The sequence below is a fragment of the Gavialis gangeticus genome, unplaced genomic scaffold, assembly GCF_001723915.1.
Source record: "Gavialis gangeticus isolate Ggan-Ray unplaced genomic scaffold, GavGan_comp1, whole genome shotgun sequence".
NCBI lineage: Eukaryota > Metazoa > Chordata > Crocodylia > Gavialidae > Gavialis > Gavialis gangeticus.
Window position 1 is genome coordinate 190,582,028 of NW_017728992.1, and position 19,849 is coordinate 190,601,876.

General features: G+C 44.9%; 1 protein-coding gene across 3 annotated transcripts in view; it reads right to left on the reverse strand.

Moving 5' to 3' along the window:
* Nucleotides 1-17,685, reverse strand: part of ASAP1 (ArfGAP with SH3 domain, ankyrin repeat and PH domain 1) — a 368,280-nt gene extending 350,595 nt beyond the window's left edge. The window contains exon 1 of one of the 3 annotated variants that reach the window (XM_019528166.1): nucleotides 17,261-17,685. The gene's annotated coding sequence lies outside the window, so the exon portion shown is untranslated. The remainder of the gene's footprint in view (nucleotides 1-17,260) is intronic. The other 2 variants (XM_019528167.1, XM_019528168.1) reach the window with 2 other exon arrangements.
* Nucleotides 17,686-19,849: the final 2,164 nt, after the last annotated feature.

Consider the following 19,849-nt stretch of genomic DNA (forward strand, 5'->3'; position numbering starts at 1 on the left):
CCCAATACATATATCAAAAGTCAAGTCAAAGTTTCTTCCAAATCTAACAGCACATGGGTTGGTGTGGTTATGGCACAGCAATTTCTGCAGCCAACAGCATAAGGGTGGCATGCAGCTAGAATCATTTTCAGTCCTTTTTGACTCCTCAGTCTGAATGACCATGTATCCATTTATAGCTGGATCAGATAGGACAAGACTCCAGAGCAGGTGCTTAATTCACACCTTTAGAGCCACAGAAAGACATTTGAACCACTCTGCCAACACCCTAATTGTGTAAATGTTCATATATGTGAGTACATCTCTCATATATGATTAAATTAACCAATGCACCACATCAATCATGGAATGATTCAATGCCAAGACAAATCTTATGGAGGAAATGAAAACAGAAATTTCTAATGGAATTTCCATAGGATTCATATCTACAGGATGCACTGCTATGTAAAAAGACACTAATGTCCTTGGAGGAAAAGCATTACATAAAAATAAAACACTATGAAGTATTATAGTATAATTTTATAAATACCTCACTTTTGTCAGCAGAGTTAATTAGCTTACTCCATCCTAATAGCACAGCATGTGTAGATGGTGACATTTTTTGGTGGAGTTAATTAGTCAGCTTTGCAGTAAACATCTCTCATAGATGCGCCCACTATGTTCACAAACTGAATTCGATCCATTCCAACCATGAAGCACCTATGACTGTGGGTTTTCTAGCCCACTCCAAATTCAAGCCATGGGCAGCTATTGTGGGGGATGGGGAGTAGGAATAGTCTCTAAGGGCACTTTTACATGTGCTCTGAGAGCCGCTCTAATTAAAGCACTGCAGCATCTTGTGTATCAGCGTCCCCATGCTTCAAAATGGCGGCAGGGGTACTTGAACTAAAGCTCATTTGATGAGTTTTAGTTAAAGCACTCTTGCCACCATTTTGAAGTGCAGGGACGCTGACACATGAGACGCGGGAGGCTGCTGGAACACGGTAATTACCACACCATAGCAGACTTATTTAATTGAGCCTGCTCCGACATGCTGTAATTACAGCGTATCAGAGCAGCCTCCGTGCTCGTGTACAAGGTGGAGAGAAATCTTTTAAAAGACTCAATGGCAAGCTTTCAGCCTCAGTGACTGGTGTACAGTTTGCAGGTAATCTTTATAATGAACAATGGTTGAAATTAAAATGTTAAGCACTCAGAGCTACATTACCAGGGGAGACTCAGGTGCTGCAATGCTGAACCCTGTTGCTTTGAGAAATTCACTACCATTAGAGGCCAGGCTTCTTCAGACTGCATGGGGAGACCCGAATGCTCAAAAGGGTATTCACAGAAGCTGGCACTGTGAACAAGGAGCTGCTTAAACTAACCAGGAGGAAAAGCTGAGAATATGTAGGAGCCTATCTCAGGGTCATAGAGAGATCTTCTTTCTATTTGGTATTTGCAGCTATAAACCTTCTCCCAGACATAAAGTCTGCTCATTTATTAATACCCCATTACAGTAATGATGGTGCCCTTCCTTTACACCCAACACATCAAGGCTTAAGCATTTCTGATTGGAGCAGGGATTTAAATCCACCTTGCCCACATCCCAAGTGAGCACTCTCAACTCCTGGGTTACTGGATACAAGAAGGGACAGCACCAAGTCTTCTCCTTTTGGCTGCCTTTTGTGCAGGGTGAGGTATACTGAGAAGTTACTCGCCATATGTAGCCCTGATGGGATAGGTCAGAAAAACCTAGTCCATGAACTACATCAGGGTTTGGAAGAGAGCTAGACTCCAATCTGCTTGGCCACATCAGGGCTTTAGCAGTGGTGCACAGTCGGTGGTAGAAATGTAGGGCCCTGCATGACTTTTCAAGTTGAAACTTAAGTAGCCAGTGTCTGTAGGCATCATCAGGATTAGGCCACAACTTCAGTGGGGGAAGAAGGCCAATGGTGCATACATTTTGGATTTCAGTGCCTGAGGGCCAGGACATGACAGATTTATATTGGTTTAACCAGTCTGTATAACATAACTGATATAACATATAGGAGCCTAACTCGCAGCCATACTGAGATCTTTCCCTCTATTTGGCGTTGACAGCTATGATTATTTCCCAGAGGTTTTTAGGTTACCTAGAGAAAAGCCAAGGGTGAAACAACGCTGCTGTAAGTCACATGGCTGTAGGTGTCGTGTCCACAGCTATCGCCGTTTGTTCGGTGCAAACGTACTAGTACTGTCAACACGCACGGAGCGGCGGAGTTCTGTAATAGCACCTACTGTGGCATCATGGGAGAACTGGCTGCTGAGTCACTCTGGTCACTGGTTTAATGTACATTAGTGTATAAAAACAAAGTCAGTCATACTGGGGTTAATGTCTTTCTTCAGGCCCTAAGCCTCCCATGTTAATCCATCCCTCGTATTCTCTAAATTTCTGAGTCTCCCATTGGGACATCTCGTTGAGGAATCTGTCTCCAACAAATGCTTCAGAGGCAGCTAATAGACAATTATGGAATAATTTGCTTATGGGAGATTTTGCCTTTCCCCTTGTCAATTAACGGTTGGTTTCTGTTCTGAAGTATGAGAGGCTATTTCCCTTATGAAAATGTTTTTATCTTATTGGGTATAACGAGGGATGTTCTCAATAGCCATATGGGATAACAAATCCTTTAAAAAACCCAGCTGACATCCTGTCTTCAATAATATCTCATGGCGGCGTGATTTTACGTAGGCCCCGGGGGCACGCAAGCAGTTATTTGTATAAGACCATCAAGCTAAACCTTCCAATGTGCTCCAAAAGCAAAACCTCATTGCCGTGTGAACCTAACTTAGCTTTTCACAGGGCACATCTGATCCAGTTTAACGCAGTAACTCCTTCACCACTTGTTCATTCTTCAGCCAAAGTTTGCTTTAAATGTCATCTTACAGCATGATTTGCTACACATCCTATTGTTCATAATTGCCTCAAGAACAGGTTGCTCAGATCCTCTTTCTCCCAATCTCGTGCCTAGGGAATACAATAGAAGGACTGTAGGGGCTAGAAGTCAGAATACTATTCCTCCCAGACTCTTCCTCCATTAAGAACCAGTGTTTGGGAAGGGTATTGGGATACTGCAAACAGATGTGGCTTCAAAGGACAAAATGTATTAGTGAGATAAGGTAGGTGTCTTTACACCAAATCTGTTATTCGCTGCAAGGGCCACACAATAACCGACACACACAATATTGCAAAAACACCTAGGGAGACCTCAGAGATGTTGAAATCCACATCTGCATCCTATAGTGCTTGAAAGATCCCAGTGTCCTCAGGGCATTCCAGAATCAGCTTATTTCCTCTCTGGAAAAACAACATTTCTTACTCAATCCGGCATGGAAGGGAAAAGACAAAACACAGATTTACAGTCTCAGAACTGAGATTGTTTAGTAGTGAGGGTGTCACATTTTTGAGGAAGACCTGGCTTGCCAGAGTTCACACAGATGGTGTCTGGCCGCTTGGATCCCTCTTCCTTCCTTAGCTATATCTCGGGGTTAATGTAAAGCTCACTGCAATTTGTGCACAGAAGCAAGAGCTGGATAAGCTTTATTACATTGTTCTGGTATGTCTGCCTCATTCTTCTTCAACATGCAAGCAATGAATACGCACTGCAGGCGGCTAGGTGGTGCTATGAGGCTGGAGCTAGTGCATTGTCCTTTCTAGGGATCTGTGTTCCTTGTCTGGACAAATTCAAAGGAGCTTGCTGGTTTCTTCCAGGCTCCCAAGTGGACCTGCTTTCTCACCATGTTTTGTCACATCTAGTAATTTATAATAAGCAGGGATCCTAGTTTTCTGTGATAAAAAACAAAATCCTCCAATGAAAAAACATAAAAATCCATGTTTTTCCATGGCAAGAGCCCCCCACCATGCTGACTGACCAAAGGGCTCCAGTGGCAGCCCCACCTCTTACAACTGATTGGCCGAGAGGAGCGGAGCCACACAATGGCCATCCTCTCAGCCAATCAGCGGTGGAGGGAAGAGTGGGCAGCCACCACCTTGGCTGCTTCTCCCCCGGCAGACTGCTGCAGTGGCCATGGGAACCCCTGGCTCCCACCGGGAAGCCAGCATTTTATTTTCACTAAGTTTTTATTCCATTTTTTCTGGCCATTGTAAAGATTTGGGGTTAAAAAAATAAAAGCAAATTCCAAATTTTTCCATGGCAAATGGATTTTTAGGATCCCAGGTAATAAGAAAATGTCAGCATTTTCAAAAACAAAAGCGTTTGCCCCCAGAATTGAGATGCACTGCCTGAAGCATTAAAAGAAACCCAGCTAGAATCCCTTTTAAGTCAAATGTGGCTTGAGTTAGGCCCCCAGACACATTTTTACGTGCTTAAATAAATGTCCTGATTTTCAAAAGTACATTAAAGTAATTTATTTAGGATTCTAGATATGGCTTAATGTACCCAGCTTCAGGCATCCAAGTGTTAAAAATGATTCATTTAGTTATTACTCATGATATCCAGCTCTAGTAAGTATGGTACTCTTGACACCAATACTTGTCCAACTGAAGCATTGCTGCAGCAGATTGGTCAGCACCACACAAGAACCGTACAGACAAGAACAGAAGTCTGAATATTATTCCTGTTAGAGCTTTTCCTCCATTACCAATAGAGGCAAGGCAGGGCGCTGGAAAACTGCAAACATGCACAGCTTCAAAGGAGACAATATATAGTAGGATAAAAAACAAGTTTCTTTTGCTTGCTGCAAAGGCCACGCAATAGCTGACACATACGCTATTGCACAAACATCCAAGGACATCTTAAGGATGTTGAAATACCACATCTGCATCCCATAGTACTTAAAAGAACCTGGTCAACATGGCCAGCAAAGTGCTCACTAAGACAAATACCATGGTTTAGAAGTTCCTGCAGATGTTTTTGTCCCAAACCACAAAAACACAGCATGTAAGTACACCCATCTAAGTAAGGCTATCATCCCTCTTTCAGCGAAAATTCCCAAGTGCCTCTAGTCAAACAGCACACAAAACATGTTGACTAACGCTCCTTGTGTCCTGGCCATTGAGGCAATTGTGGTCTCATTGACTGTTGAGTGCACAGTCCATGTCAGCCTTTGTTCCTGACAGCTCCAGAGGATGTGAATCTGTTGCAGCTCTTCCCTTGAGCAACTCTCTTGCTCAAGTTGCGGAGACTAAAAGCTGTAGCTCAGGTCTCACTGATGGCAGCCAAGAGGGCAGCTGTCACATAAGCAAAGGATCATGTGGAGTTTTGACAGCGGTGTGCCCAGATGTCTCAGGGGAGCTTGGTCCAGAAGAAGCACATAACCCACTGCTGTGTTCACCCTGCATATAGGATCCTCAGAGGATGCAGGATTACTCCACAGTCAGTCTCTAAGAGGGAGTAACTTAAGGCCTGATTATTTGTTATCCCCCTCTGGAAGTATGAAGGAAGCAAAATTGGCCTTGGGATCATCTTCAGTTCAGAGGGCTTTCTTGCCTGGCTTAAGATCTCCATGCTAGCCCTGATCTCTGCTTCCAAACACAACACGGGGGATGGAGCGGATGAATAATGGCCACAGCCAGAGCACTGCACTGGGGCTAGTCTATGCTGCCCAGAGATCCTGGAAAGAAAAGCCTAAGAAAAGCCCAGTGATTTCTCAAACTCACTGGGACCACATAAGCCCCTGTGTAAGTCTCCAGTGTACAAAGGTGCCTTACAGTTTCCTTGCACCCCTGCTACTGCTTCTTGCTGCTTGCCAAGTCTTTTAAGACTAGTCCTCTCCTGAGTAAGGAAATTGGTTTCAGCTGAGCCAGCCACATTTGTCTTCGGAGACAGTAAGAGCTAATACCAGCTGTACATCTTCTCCTGTGCCAGAACCAGGCCTTTAACCCCATCCTTGCTGCCACGGAAGATGCCTATGTGTGACTTCTTTTACTGTGGAGAAGCTGCTGCATGTCAGCTTCCACATGGCTCGGGACAGAACAAGACCTTGATCCAATGGCAAGGAGCCCAAGGCAACGGGGCATTCGTTCTGCTGTAGCCTTTATCTGACTTTGCAGGCATTGAGCTTCTAACACTTTCTTCCGCCGGCTCTGCTGTTGAGGACTTGCAGACTCATAGCTGAAGGCTGGGCAGGTGATTATTATAGTAACAACCTGCACTCGCCATGTCACAACACTGTCAAAAGCTATATGTGGCTTTTCAGGAGGGAAACCATTGCCACTGGCTGTCCTCACCACATCCTGGTGGTGCTGCTGCTGCTTAATCCATGACTGCTTATTCATCAGCGTGACCCCTGCTTATTTCACAGTGAACCTTCCCCAAAGGTCATTCCACTATCTGCCACCTGGGGACTTCTTACACTTAAAAAATAAAAATGTTTAGCCAACACATGCTTTTGAGAGCCGGGCCCTATGAGTAGATCTGGAATAACTCTGCTGAAGTCCAAGGAGTTACACTGTTTTAAGAGGTGTATGAAATCAGAATCAGGCCCAGAGTACCTGTCTTAATATAATGGCTATAAATTCAAAATAACAAATATGGTAGCCAGTGGTTTGGATAGACTGCCTGGATACATGACTCCAGTTCAGCATAGACACTCTCCTACATACACGTAAGGCTCCTGGGCTGTGTTACTTTCTAAATGATAAGCTTGGTTGAATACTTGGCTACTGATTGAATTACTGCTGTGCACAGAGACAAAAGAGCACCTGCTGACACATTTAATTATTAAATGAGGTGCAACAAAGATATGCCTCTGATAAGATGGGTGGGAAGATTATTTATGCCAAATGATGATCTGGCCCAGTATGTTTCCTGAGAGATTCATTTAATGATGTGATGCATGAAATGCTTTATGTTATGAGGGATCTAGCAAGGCTGTGAGTGCCGAGGGAGATGGTGACACTGCTCACACTCTGTTTCTGAAAGCATGTGCTCAGTATTATTATGGAGTCCTATATGCTAAGGGCTGGCTTCAGTGGTAAAGCGAATATCCTGAATTTTCTGGGGCAGCCCTGAATTTCAGGGCTGTGGTTCAGTGTCTGGAAAGCTGCCTGGGATTTGAAAAATTGGTGCTGAATTGACCAACTTGTGCAAACCTTCCCTATAGTGTCTATTTGCTGAGACAATATAGCACAATGCTCCCAGGTGCCACCAAAAGGCAACTAAACTGCTTGTTTGGGTAGAGGGCAGTCTAACCATGTTCAGACAGGATCTCACCTGGGCAAATTAGCTTACGCTCTCAGGAAAGCTAATTTGCTCCCCATAACAGCATTGTGAATGCAGCTATAATAATCAGCTCTGCTGAGCTCCAACTGTAATTGGTGGTATGAGCATGAATATACTGATTTCCACTCTGGAGGTAGTGGCTAATAGGCAGTGATAAGTAACCTGCCTGTAGTGTAAAATTAAGGTGGCTATATTAACTGGAACTGGTTGTGTCATAGGCTCCTTTCAGTCCTGGAGGTTTTCAAAGCACCCAGAACTATGTCGTGGATTTTATTCTCCAAATATTGGTTGCTGTATCTGGTGATAATGACATTCTGTCCTCCCTGGCTAGGGACAGAAATTACACATAAATCAGTAAAAATGATTGAAAACCAGTTCAAATCTGTAACACAACAGAAGTTCGCTGATTTCAAAATGGCTGAAACCGGTTTAAGATAAACCTGCATGGATGTAATATCAGACTTAACTGATTTAGGTTATGTCAGTTTATTGAACTTCTGTCCCAGGTCCCTTCCAGATTCAAGTTAACTCACAATCCCCCAGCATCCCAGGATGCTTTGCACTTCCCCCACAACTCCCCGCTCACAGGGTGTGCAGGTTAGCTTTGGCCCAAGATGTCTGCTCCAGCTGGGCAGGGAGGCATGCTCTAGCATCCCCTCTTGCGGCATGCGGCTGCATTTCCAGAATCCAAAGTGAATGTCTGTTTACTTGCTTATCAGTTCAACCTATTCAGCTTAGACTGACCTGCAAAGGTTGAACTGATTCAGTCTTGGGCTTTTTGACCTCCTGAACTTAGTCCCTGAGGCTGGGATTAAGCTGAATACAGTTTATACAGCTATCAAGTATACAGTCAGTGCTCAGCTGCCTTGGCCTCTTCAGTGGCTGCTCCTACATGCCCCAGTAGGCTCTGGAAGCACATGGAAAGTGCACTGTGCATTGCCCACTCATACTTGCTGTGCCCCAGCCATGTACAAGGAGAAAGACAAGCAGGGCCAAACTGGTCCCGCTGCTGCTCCGAGTGTCTCTGCATTTACCTTTCCCTACCAGTGCTGTAGGATTCGCCCCAAGCTGGAGTGTGAAGAAGCAGAAACAAGCTGTGTTGTCTTTGAGATTTACTATCACCACCTACTCCCTTGCAGTAGCCTGATTCCCCACAGCAGCTCTTCCCCCTGCAGTCAGTGAAGCTTCACCCATGACAAGAACCACCCTCTCTCCCAAACCAACTGCTTCATCTACAGGAGAACCTGCCTGCCTCCATGGCTTACTGGGGTGGGGGGAAGCACAGTGGGGTGAGAGGTAGCGGGATGGGGTGTAGAAAAGCAACAGACTGAGGGAAAGAGCATTGCTTTTGGAGAGTATGAGGCAGAACAGCATGGAGTGATTTGTAAACCAGATGGGGGGAAAAACAATATTGGCAGGTAGTACTGTTTCCAATTTGTAATTGGGACGGCTGGTGGAAAGGGGAATTTAGGGGCAGATTGAGGGTCAAACCAGGGTTTTCTGAATCCCACTCCTGTAACTCAGCCATTGGGCTTTGGCATCATTTCCTTCTCCCTGAGCTGGACAATGGATACCAAGAAATGCATGACGTCTGCAAATTCTCCAGGGGCTCTAGTTATAAAGTGGTGGGGTTGCCAGCTGTGCTAAGGCCTTTGCTATTTGTGTCTTCTCTCCTTGCCGGCAAGATGAAGCTAGTACTGGTATGTAAGTACATGCTGCAATCACACTTTCATTCTGCTGACTACTTATCTGGAAGAGCGCCTTGCTTTTCCTGCCTGACCACCACAGTTGTGGCCAGCAGAATCATTGGAAACTGTATTGCAGAGAAGGAGACACTGCCAGGGGCTGCCTTTCCCTCTGTCTCTAGCAGTTCTAGTTTGCCAACCTTAGAGCATGTTGCAACGTACATTTACTTTCCCAGCCAAACTGACATTCAGGGACACTGGAGGGAGATGACCTACATTGCTAATGTTTTTTTACCTGCTAGGCCAGCTTCTGGACAGAGGGAGGACACACACTCCACTGGCCACAGACCCCTTGTGGGTGCCATCTCTGGAGTCCCCTGCAGCTGCTTGGGCAGCTGAGTTTACCCCCAGCTTTGTGGGCCGTGAAAGTAGCTTGGCTCCCCTCTGCAATATGGGCAGTGCAGCCTCCCTCTTGGCCATGTGTGCAGCATGGTCAAACTGACCCCTTTCTTGCCATGCGGGCAGCCCAGATCTCCCTCTGCTATGAACATGGCACTCTCCTGCTGCCCAGCCCCACCCTGTCCCAGGTGTAGGGGCAGAAAGCAGAAGCTGGGGGAGGGAGGCCACAGCAGCAGAAGGAATGGGGGAGCAGCAGCCAAGCAGGAACCCAGGGATCCCATTTTACCCCTGGGAGTCAGCTGCAGCCCTTAGGCCACCAAATGGACAGCCCTGCGCTAGGCTACGATTAAAGCTCATTGCTGGGCAATGATGATGAGCGAGTGGAGAAATGTCTCTGTGTAATTGGCATGTGAAGAACATCTTTGTCAAGTGGCACCTCCAGCACAAGATGGACCCTCCAGTTTACAGGTGAGTGGGCACTGGAAATCAATGAGAACTGAGTAAAGAGCGCCTACTGGAGGGATCCACTGGCAGTCATCTGCTTGCAAAATTTCTCACAAGCATCTTTCTACATAGAGAAATGTTGCAATCTCAAGTTTCATTGGTTTGTCTAAGTCTAAAGTTTAACAGCTGAACGCAGCTCCAACGCCATGACTGCGGTGACAGCAGTGGGAATTACACAGCTACAGCATCATGCAGGATTTTGAAAATTTACTCCCAAAGTCATATATCACAGTAGGGAACTTCTGTGTTCTGGGTTCCCTCCTTCCCTGCTCCTCTCCTTACCGAAGAGCAGTGCTAGAGAATGAAAAGAAAAAACAAGAGAAAGAGCTGGAAAAGACCCAGTAGAGCATTTAGCCCACTCCTCAGCCAAAACAGGATTGTTTCATGCCAGATATTCTCCAGTGCTTCCTTTTGCTTTGTTTTAAATGCCCCAATCCCTATGATTTCTAGTACTGGGAAGACTGTTCCACACTCCAGGGTTTACACACTCTTATAACAAATATTCCTAAATTTGGTTCTTCATTTTCCTCCTACTCCATTTACAAAAGCTGCTGTCTTTCTCAAGTACACCCTCCACCCTGCTCTTCTCTTTGGCTGCTTTATTTCCTATTATGTGTTTCACTCAGATGTGCCAAGCAGAGAGACGATATAGCTGTAAGGTAGGAGACCAGCTGGACCTCGCTGTGGTGGGCAGATCGAAGATGAGTTCCAAGATGACTGAATTTTACTCAGACCTTGTCGTGGGCTGTGCATGGCTTCCTGTCACAGCGTTACAGTGCAGCTTAGCAGACCCAACAAATGCCCCATTCCTGTTAATATAATTGCAGTCTGCAAATGTTTAAAAACAGTGTCTTTTGAGTTAGCCGCATGCTTCAAATTGTTACGTGGTTAACCACTAAGAACAACCCCCCCCACACGCATACCTACAGACAAACTTGCTGAAGCCTGGGTGGTAGGAGGGAGCAGGCTTCCTTATTTATGCTTTTGATAAGAACAACATTAGAGTTTTCTTTCAACGTTTTTCTAGCAGCCGCCAAGAAGCAGCAAGCATTTATTGTCATCGCTTCAACATTGCCAGTCTGTGCACATTTACTGCTGGCGAAAGGTGCTTTGTTTGAAAGCCCCTAGAGGTTAACATCCTGGGCTATATTCTCAGCTGGTGTCAACTAGCCAGCTCCACTGACTTTGCTGGTTAACAGCAAATGAGACTAAACCCCTCTCTTTACCTGCTGTACAGCTAAAAAGCAGACAGAGAGGATGAACCTGCTTTTTGACATGACCCTGCCTGATGTATCTCAACTTGGATCTGAATAGGCCCAAACTGACTGTGGCATGAAGGCCCACAGTTCATTTTTCACTTCCAGTCACTATTTGGTCACTCTGATGACACCCAACAGGGCTAGCCTAATGCACAATATGGTGGGTGCAGATGTGGGGCTGTGCGCTTGACAGGGCCAGCCTGATGCATAATATGGTAGGTGTGGAGGTTATGTGAGGCAGGGTCAGCCTGATGCACAATATGGTACATGTGGGTGTGTGGGTGTGCGACGGGGCAACAATGCACAATATGGGGAGGATGAGACTGTGCCAGTCTGATGCAATATTGTGGGGGAGGGTGTATACGTGTGTGTCTGTGTGCATATTATAGAGACTTACTATACCAGAACTGAGCTGAGATGCCAAGACACCAATGCCACAAGAGCTCACAAATAGCTCCACTATGGTAACAACCTTTGGTTCCTATAGACTGGTTTCAAAGTGCACTGAATGAAGGAGACTTTAGTGATTGCTGTGGGCCAGATCAGGTCCTGCAGGCCCAATTCTGTAAGGCACCAAACACCTTTCACTGCTCTGGGAGCTGCAGAGGGGGTGGGGGGCACACCCACATAGGGTCAGGCCCCTATCAAGCTGGGAAAGTGGTGGCTTGTGACAGAGGTGAAAGACTCCAGTTTCCATTACCAATAGTGCGTGCCCTGGGTCATCCAGTCTCTCTGCAACACAGCAGCAGGATTCACAAACCTGCATAGGAAGGCAGATTTTCTCTGTGATCTCATGCTGTCACCAGGTGCTAGAGCCCTGCACAGAGATACGGAGTAATTTTTGCTGGCTCAGTGGCAGACAGGTTTTGTTAACTCCAGCCAAGCTACAAGAGAATAGAAGAGGAGTGATGCTGTCTGTCAGAGGAGCTAGAACTAGGTGGTAGATACGGGAGCCCTGCACTGAGGAATCCAAACCATGGCTAAGTACAGGCATTCAAAAACTCATCAGGGTTGGGGGGGTCAGCAGGGAGTAGGGGATACTCTGTTTACCAGGGCACCATAAACTGAAGGAGAGTAGATTGAGGTTGGACATCAGAAACAAATTCTTTATGGTGAGGGTTGCCAAAATCTGGAATGGGCTTCCAAGGGAGGTGGTGCTTTCCCCTACCTTGGAGGCATTCAAAAGGAGATTAGACAAACACCTGGCTGGTGTTTCTTGACCCCAGCACACTTTCCTGCCCAGGGCAGGGGGTTGGACTCAGTGATCAATTAGGCTCCTTCCAACCCTAGAAAGCTATGAACTGAAAAAGCCTGAAGCAGAGTCGACCTAACCTACGTGGGTTTCTGTAAGTGGTGTAGATTAGGTCAGGAGTGAACAGAACACACGTTCACCTTTGGTGAGGAAAGCACGCGAACTGCTTGCACAGGCTGAGGTCAGCAGTTTGGGGATGGTCCCGTATACTTCCCACCACGCTTTGAGGACTCGCCGGGCTGCCAGAGAATGCCAAGCCAAGCCAAGTGGCCGGCCTACCCCCGATTGACTGATGTCCACAGGTGACCACACTCCCAATCCCTATCACTGTGGACCACCCCCATGCCCAGCCCTTGGCTTCCAGGAGACCCCTAGAGTGGGTCACTGTGGCACACCCAGCAGCCTGGCTAGCAGCAGTGGGTGGGCAGCGGGAACTCCAGAGGGAAGGATCAGACCCCCCAGAGCTCCAGTGAATGGCAGGCAATGGCAGGAGACCTAGGAAACATTGTATAAAGATAGAAAAGTACTGAGCTACAGACGCTGCCTTCCCCCTACTCCCTACCTGTGGCTGACAGCTGGCCACAGGCAGGAAGCAGGCAGGGTTGGGCAGAGGGGCTGTGCTGATTGGCTTTCTGAGAGCCTGGGGGTGGGGCTAGCAAGAGCAGCCAAGCAGGGGCCAGCTGCTTGTGCACCTGCTCCCGATAGGGGAGTTAGCGGGGGGCTGCAAGCAGCCTGGGATGCCAGCAGATAGCAACCTAACTTGAGCCAGTAGGGGATCTGGTACAGAAGTTCAATAGACCAGTCTAACCTAAAATCAATTAAGTCTGAGACTGCATCCGTTCAGGTCTATCTTAGACTGGGTTCTGCCATTATTAAGCCAGCCTATGTGCACTGAACTTCTGTTTGCTTATGGGTATAGACCATGATCACTTATACAGGTTTATGTATAACTTCTGTACATGCGTAATAAGTCATACTCAAGCAGATGGAGCTTGGGTTGTGGCAGCATCATGGAGAAAACAGATACCTGTCTCCATCCCCTTTCCTCCTGCACTACAAGAGGATTGTAAAAGAACTTCCTGCTGTCCCTGCTTCTCTTGCATCTCCAGTACTGATAGTTCCTAAAGTCCAAGTGGTGACTTTCAACCTGAAAGCAAGAGAATTAACCCAAGCACACAGTTCCAAAACACTCATTATTCCTAACACTGCTCCTCTTTCAAATGTGCGGCTTCTCCTTCAGTGAAAGAAATAGTCCATGAAGTAAGTGTCCTTCTCTTTCCTTTTATTTTTTGAGGACTACAAAGCTGCTGAGCAGCATTCTTGCACATGTATACAGGCATGGAGATAATTTTGCAAACTCAGTTGTCTTATTCCACCATGTAGCTCCCATGTGATTACACACAAGTCTACATGTAGACACGCACCCCCTCTTGAGTACCAACGATGCATACTTTACCCATAATTCTGGGTAACTTCACCTTAAATATAAGTAGCCATTTAAAAAGCATTAGGCTGTGCAATATGACTGACTGCTAGAAAGGACTTGAGAAATTATAGAAAAATACCTGAAATTTAAAAACTATCCGCATGCCAGGAAACGCATACAAACATTTTCCACTGCTTTTTTACACAAGCAAAATGGACAAGAGGGGCTTAAAAGCTTTTAATGAAAGGAACAATCCAGTAAAAGTGGTTTAGCTGCCCTGATCTATTTATCTTCGGAGCAGAGACACATCACTGTATGTATTAAGTTGAGTCTTCAGGACTCTACGCCTGTCAAAACTGTTTATGTATACTTGCCAACAATAGCAAGAAGAGCAGAAGGATTGGCAGGCACAATGGTGAATGAGACACAGAATTGGAGCACATGAGTCAAAGATCCTCACACTTGCAAAACGATGGAATAACAAAATTTGGAGGGAAAAGACACTTCCCATCAGTACTTACTGATGGGGATTACATGGGGTGGAATGAAAAAAACGCTGACCTGGAAAAAATACCTAGAGAAAATGAATAATCAGCTATGTGTAATCTTGATGCCCATTCAGTCCTGGTCTCTGGTGCCGGTGAAAACATTTTGGAGTGAGCTACCATGATGGTTATTACAAAGTAAGTTTAGATTGGATATCTGGAAAAACTTCATTCTTAGAACAGCGAGGCAGTGGAGAAGACTTGCCTAGGGAAGCTGTGGACTCTCCATCACTGGAGGTGTTCAAGAAGAGGTTGGGGATGATCTAAGCATAGTTATGCTTGTGCTTTACCTTGGGTATTTTCTATGCATTTGGGCTTTGCTGGTAGCCCCTGCTCCCCTGTGCTTTTCTGCTATATGTGTCAGGGTTTTAAGCCTTCCCAGAGGCATTGGGTATTGGCTATAGCCAAGGCTGAGGACTTTGGGCAGGGGTGTACCAATACTACTGCTAGAAGCAAAGCCAGTGGTTCCTGGCCAGAAGGTCCTGTCCCTCCACTCAGGGTCAGACCAGTCATCGTATTTGGGTCAGGAAGGAATTTTACCCCATGGTCACATTGGTAGCAGAGGGCACGGCCCTCTCCCCGGGATCTCTTGAGTGTATAGTGACAACCTTTTATAGAAGTAGGACATTGGCTGATGTGGTTCCCCTGCTTTACCTGTAGTAGGTTAGGGTATTAGGTCTATGTTGTGTCAGGTTGATGGTAGTCTTATGTAGAGTTTAAATTATGGGATGGTTTGGACAGGGATAATCCTGCCTCAGGCAGGGGGTTGGATTAAATGATCTCTGGAGGTCCCTTCCAGCCCTACTTCTCTATGAGTCTATGACTGTCCTGTTCACACATGCCTATAGGTAGCTGGACTGAAACTACTGCATTCTGAATATTTAAAACTAGTATTTTAGTTACTCGTATTTAAGGAAAAATAGCTTTCTGCAGTTGCAGAAAGACTTCTAAATAATGTCTAACATCTAAATCAAACTAACTCTAAAATATTTGAAGGCTGTGTTTAAAAAAAAGAAAAGAAAAGGAAAGGAAGAGAGAGGTCACAATTAAACAAAAGCACACACAAAGAAATAAAGGTTATGCTTCTACACTTCCTGGTTCTGGGTGTGAGCAAAAGAGGAAATACCAAAATACCACTAGAAAAGCTATTTCCACCCTAACCCAAACCAGAAAGCATAGATAAAAAACTTCTTCTTATTAGATCATCAACCATATTTTCAAACCCAAGAGACTGATAAGCCTTTTTTAACATTTAATCTCTGCTCACCCTCTGAATTTTCTGACATTAGACTATCATTAGGGACTTTCTGATTTAGAAATTCATTCATTTCAGGTTCCTACGAGTGTTGTAGATAGGCACACAGCATTATCACCAAAAGTCTAATCTGACATATCCCTATGTGGTTCACAAGTTCCCACGCACATCCCCCCTTGGCTTCTATTGAGCTACTCATCTGATTGTAAGTGTCTGTGCAAGGTGTGGTATCTTGACTTTCCATGTATCAAATAAAGTAGTGATTATTTTCTTTTCAGCATCACAACCTGAATACAAGGAAAACAGCATAACTGCCAGCTTAATGGAAGGAAAGGAGAAAAGGCTTATCCTGTCAGCCTTGCTTACAGAAATCCGCTGGTGACTTTGACTCAGGCTTTGGATAAGATGAACAGGATTCAATCTAAAGTACTGCGCTAGATGTGGGAGGACCAAAAAATGCCATTGTTTAGAACCTCCAAAATCTTCACATACCTGGATGAAGCACATTAAAGGCAGTTTCCATTTACAAATGCAAAGGAGGCAAAGCATTTTCTCACTTTAAGGTACACAGAATTTTAATCTGAGAACTGCGTGACTACCTGAGACCCACAATATTGTACGTTAAAATTCAGGAAGCTTTCACTATTCCACTGGGAGGACAATGCTGAAGTATAAATATTTCAAGTAAACTAAAAACTACCTCCAGTGCAACCGCTGCCTAGTATCCAAGCAATTTCGAGGCACTCTAATCCCCCTGTCCCAGCAAAAAAACCCTCAAACTAATTCAAACAACAACCTAGAAAGGTTCAGCATCACTAGATACTTATTTCAGGACAGGATAAAATATATTACAACAGATCAGCTTCTACTGTGGACAGACAACATGCTCACGTGATTTCAATGGGAGATGTGACTTGGTGAGGTCTGCAGGATTGCACCCTAAGAATCCCTTTTCAAATGCTGAGTCACTGATTTTGAGACCATCAGACCCTGCATTTGTGACTGCGGCTCAATTCAAAATGTATCGCTAATGCCACTCTCATGCACCCTCCTATCCAAAAGCCAAGTTATAAAGTTCATTAAGCCTTACATTTTATTCCAGTTTCAGAAATGATTCGCTGCAGTGTATCTTTAAGTGATTTTCCTACAATACAAAACAGTCCCTTTTTTTGGCCCCTAGTAACACACTGCACCAAATTATCACTTTTGCTACACATTTTTGGGGAAGATGATAGGAAAAAAATGGCGCGTTGATTCTTTTTTCAAAATTCCTTTTAAAACTAGGTGCAAAAAGGCCTAGGAGAGAGATCGTTACAAGCCAGATATACAATCCCTATGTTTTTTAAAAGCCTTCTTTGTTAAGATGAAGATATTGTACTGTACCAGCAGTGGCCCTAAAACTCCAGGATCTCTTTCTCACAGGAGCAATTCTTAAAATTAAGGAGGCTACTCACGTAAGCAGGGGCTCTTTGGAGGAGGAAGCGTTTTCAGAATTGAGCCCACCTGTACGTTTTGCTCAGGTAAAGTTCATTAACGGTTAGCTTGCCCTGTAAACAGCCTGCATGGCAGAAAAGTAAAAATGGGCTTTACCAGCATTACAAACAAATCCTAACTCTTGAGTTGCAGGGATCTAGGGGTTTGTACTTTGATTAGCGGCTCACACGCTCCCCTTCGGTCGCTGTCTCAGCACTAAAGGTTACAATGCCAACCACACCTCGGTGCAATGTGCTGGAACTCACCAGGAATTGTGTGGTTTGAATTCCCATTCCAGATTTGCTTCTCAAACCTAAGGCCATTATTCCATCTTAGGCTAGAATCTATTCTCCCACAAGTAGCTGAAAGAGACCATGTTTCTTCAGTTATTAATCCCAGTCAGAAGAAAAAAATCCAATCCAGTGCAATCCAATGGAGGGGGATCCACCGAGTTCTGGAGGTTAGAAGTTTTGGTTTGCATCCATGAATGCCCTGAGCGGTGAGGAGACACAGGCACTACGACTGGGAAGAGAGCAGGAAGGAAAGCCAACCATGTGAGCCACACGAACAAAAAAAAGAGTCTGCTCGCGGGGCAGCTCTTGGGTTGATAGCCAGGATTTCAGGAAATCCAAACACTCAAACAGGAAATCTGAACACTGGATAAACATTCCAGAATCGCCGCAGATACAGTTAACATGCCGCGTCTCCAGTTAACCCTTCCCCTGCCGACAGCCAGAGCTGAAATCAAACCTGCCTTGTAACCTAATCTGTCCAGCGGGGTTCAAAAGTCTGAACAGCTTCGCATTGTGCATTAGTCTGGGCAGCAAACACCCGGCTTAAACCCCTTTTCATTTGAAAACCAAACGGCCGAGAAAGATTCTCCCCCTGTTGTTCTTGATTTCTGCACGGCAACGTTTCAGTTAAAAAAATGTGCAATTTTTTTTTTTAACGTTAGTATTCCTTATTTGACAATGAAATGATATTGCAGTTGAATACTGCAAAAGCAGAGTAGTGAAGGTCTGTGCTGCTAAGCATGTTCACTTATTAGTCCTGTGTTTGCTTTATTACCATCTAGATTTTTGGGGGACTTTTTTTCCCCTCCCTTTTGCTGTAACTTCAGATTTCTACAGCTTTTTATGTGTTACTTGCAGGGTACCACTTGATGATTTATTATTCTGCTGACTGCAGCAGAATGGGGGAAGGGCAGTTGAAAAATGAGAGAGAGAGAGAGCTCTTAAAGAAACAGGGAATTTAAAATATATATACACTTTGACTCCATTTTGTCAGGTACTTTAGGTGCAAACACTTCAGCCTGTATTAAGGTAAAACTTCAGATGAAACAAGGAGAGTGCTGCCTAAGGAAGGACTTTCCACTTGCCTTTTGATTTATTTTCCATTGTAAACAAATAACAGCAACAATAAAAACCCCAGCAAGTTGCTGTGGTTGTTGCTTGTGACATCTTTTGGTGTTTTCTATGGTTATTTTATTTGATTTGGAGAAAATATCAAATTAAGACTCTCAGCACCCATAGCATTTAAAGACCCTATAAAGTCTTTTGCAAAAGCAGGCGGATAATTGATCCCTGCTTTTGCAAATGCTTATATATGTACTTAACTTTATGTGTAAGCAATCCCATGGAAATCTGTGAACCATTGAAATGGACAAAGCCAAACACACATGCATTGGCAGGACAGGGACACCTTTATGTTTTCTGAAATGTAGCCTTGTGTGAATTCTTCATGTTAATAATTCTTACTTCAGGCAAGGTCATGATGCTATGAATGCCTTGCCCCCATCTCCTTTAAAAGTTCCCTTATTTCATTGTAGCTCAAACTATATAACATCTGCCCAAGGTAGCTGGATCTTCCTGAGTCCTTAAAAACTTTAGACATGGGAGCTAGCGCACTGAATGTCATGTCGCCAGCAAAGGGTACTGGATATAGGAATAATCTGCTTTAATTCGTCCACCTTATTCAGTGGTGGATAGCCACATTCTGCACCAGCTAGACTGTTCCCTTCTGGAAATCCTATACGTACTCCAGGTATATGTAATATACCCTACATTGTACTATATAGACAGTCAATCTAGGCATCCCAAAGTGATGACCATGATGGATTTGTCATTTCTTTTAGGTTCAGCTCCTTAATCTCCTTTTTGTATGCTCCATCATGGTTGTATCCAGGTCCTTTTCTGAGCAGGCTTGGGGAGAAAAGCATATCTGAACATGCTCTGAAGATGGGTCAAGCCTGGACGCTCAGTCTTGTCTATTTAGGTAGGTCATTCCAGAGTCAGGAACGCTTCACCAGAAACATCTTAACTCCAGCCCAGAGTTTCAGTCTGACCATAATTATGAGCACTGTCCCAGAACACGGTTGTTCTGGTGGGTCTTGTATGAGAAAGTACCTCCGAGTCCATCCTCCCTTTCCCAGCGAAGAGGGTGCAGCAATGGGCCTGAGAGAAAAGGTGATGTGGAGAAAGGTGCTTCCACTTTACTCTTTTCCTCACATTTTCCCAGAGAAAGCAGCTTTGTTTGCAGGCCTGCTTGTGAGTCATGGAAAGGTGAATTCCTCACAACCCCCCATCATTCTTTTCCTATCTGCCAGGATGCCTAAGGCCACTGATATCACTGCCATAAAAGAGAAGCTGGCACCCTCAAGGTCTCGCTGAATTTAAACTTGGAGGGTGGAGCACAGGTTTGCAAAGCTAGACTTTGAAAAAAGGCCCAGAAAGTCGCTCTGTTTGCACATGGCTTGAACTCTAACTAAAGAATTCCTGTAAATACATCTCCTAACAAAAAGCCAGATTAGCTTTAGAAATGCAAAGTTTTCATTATGCAGCATGCAGTAGGTGAAA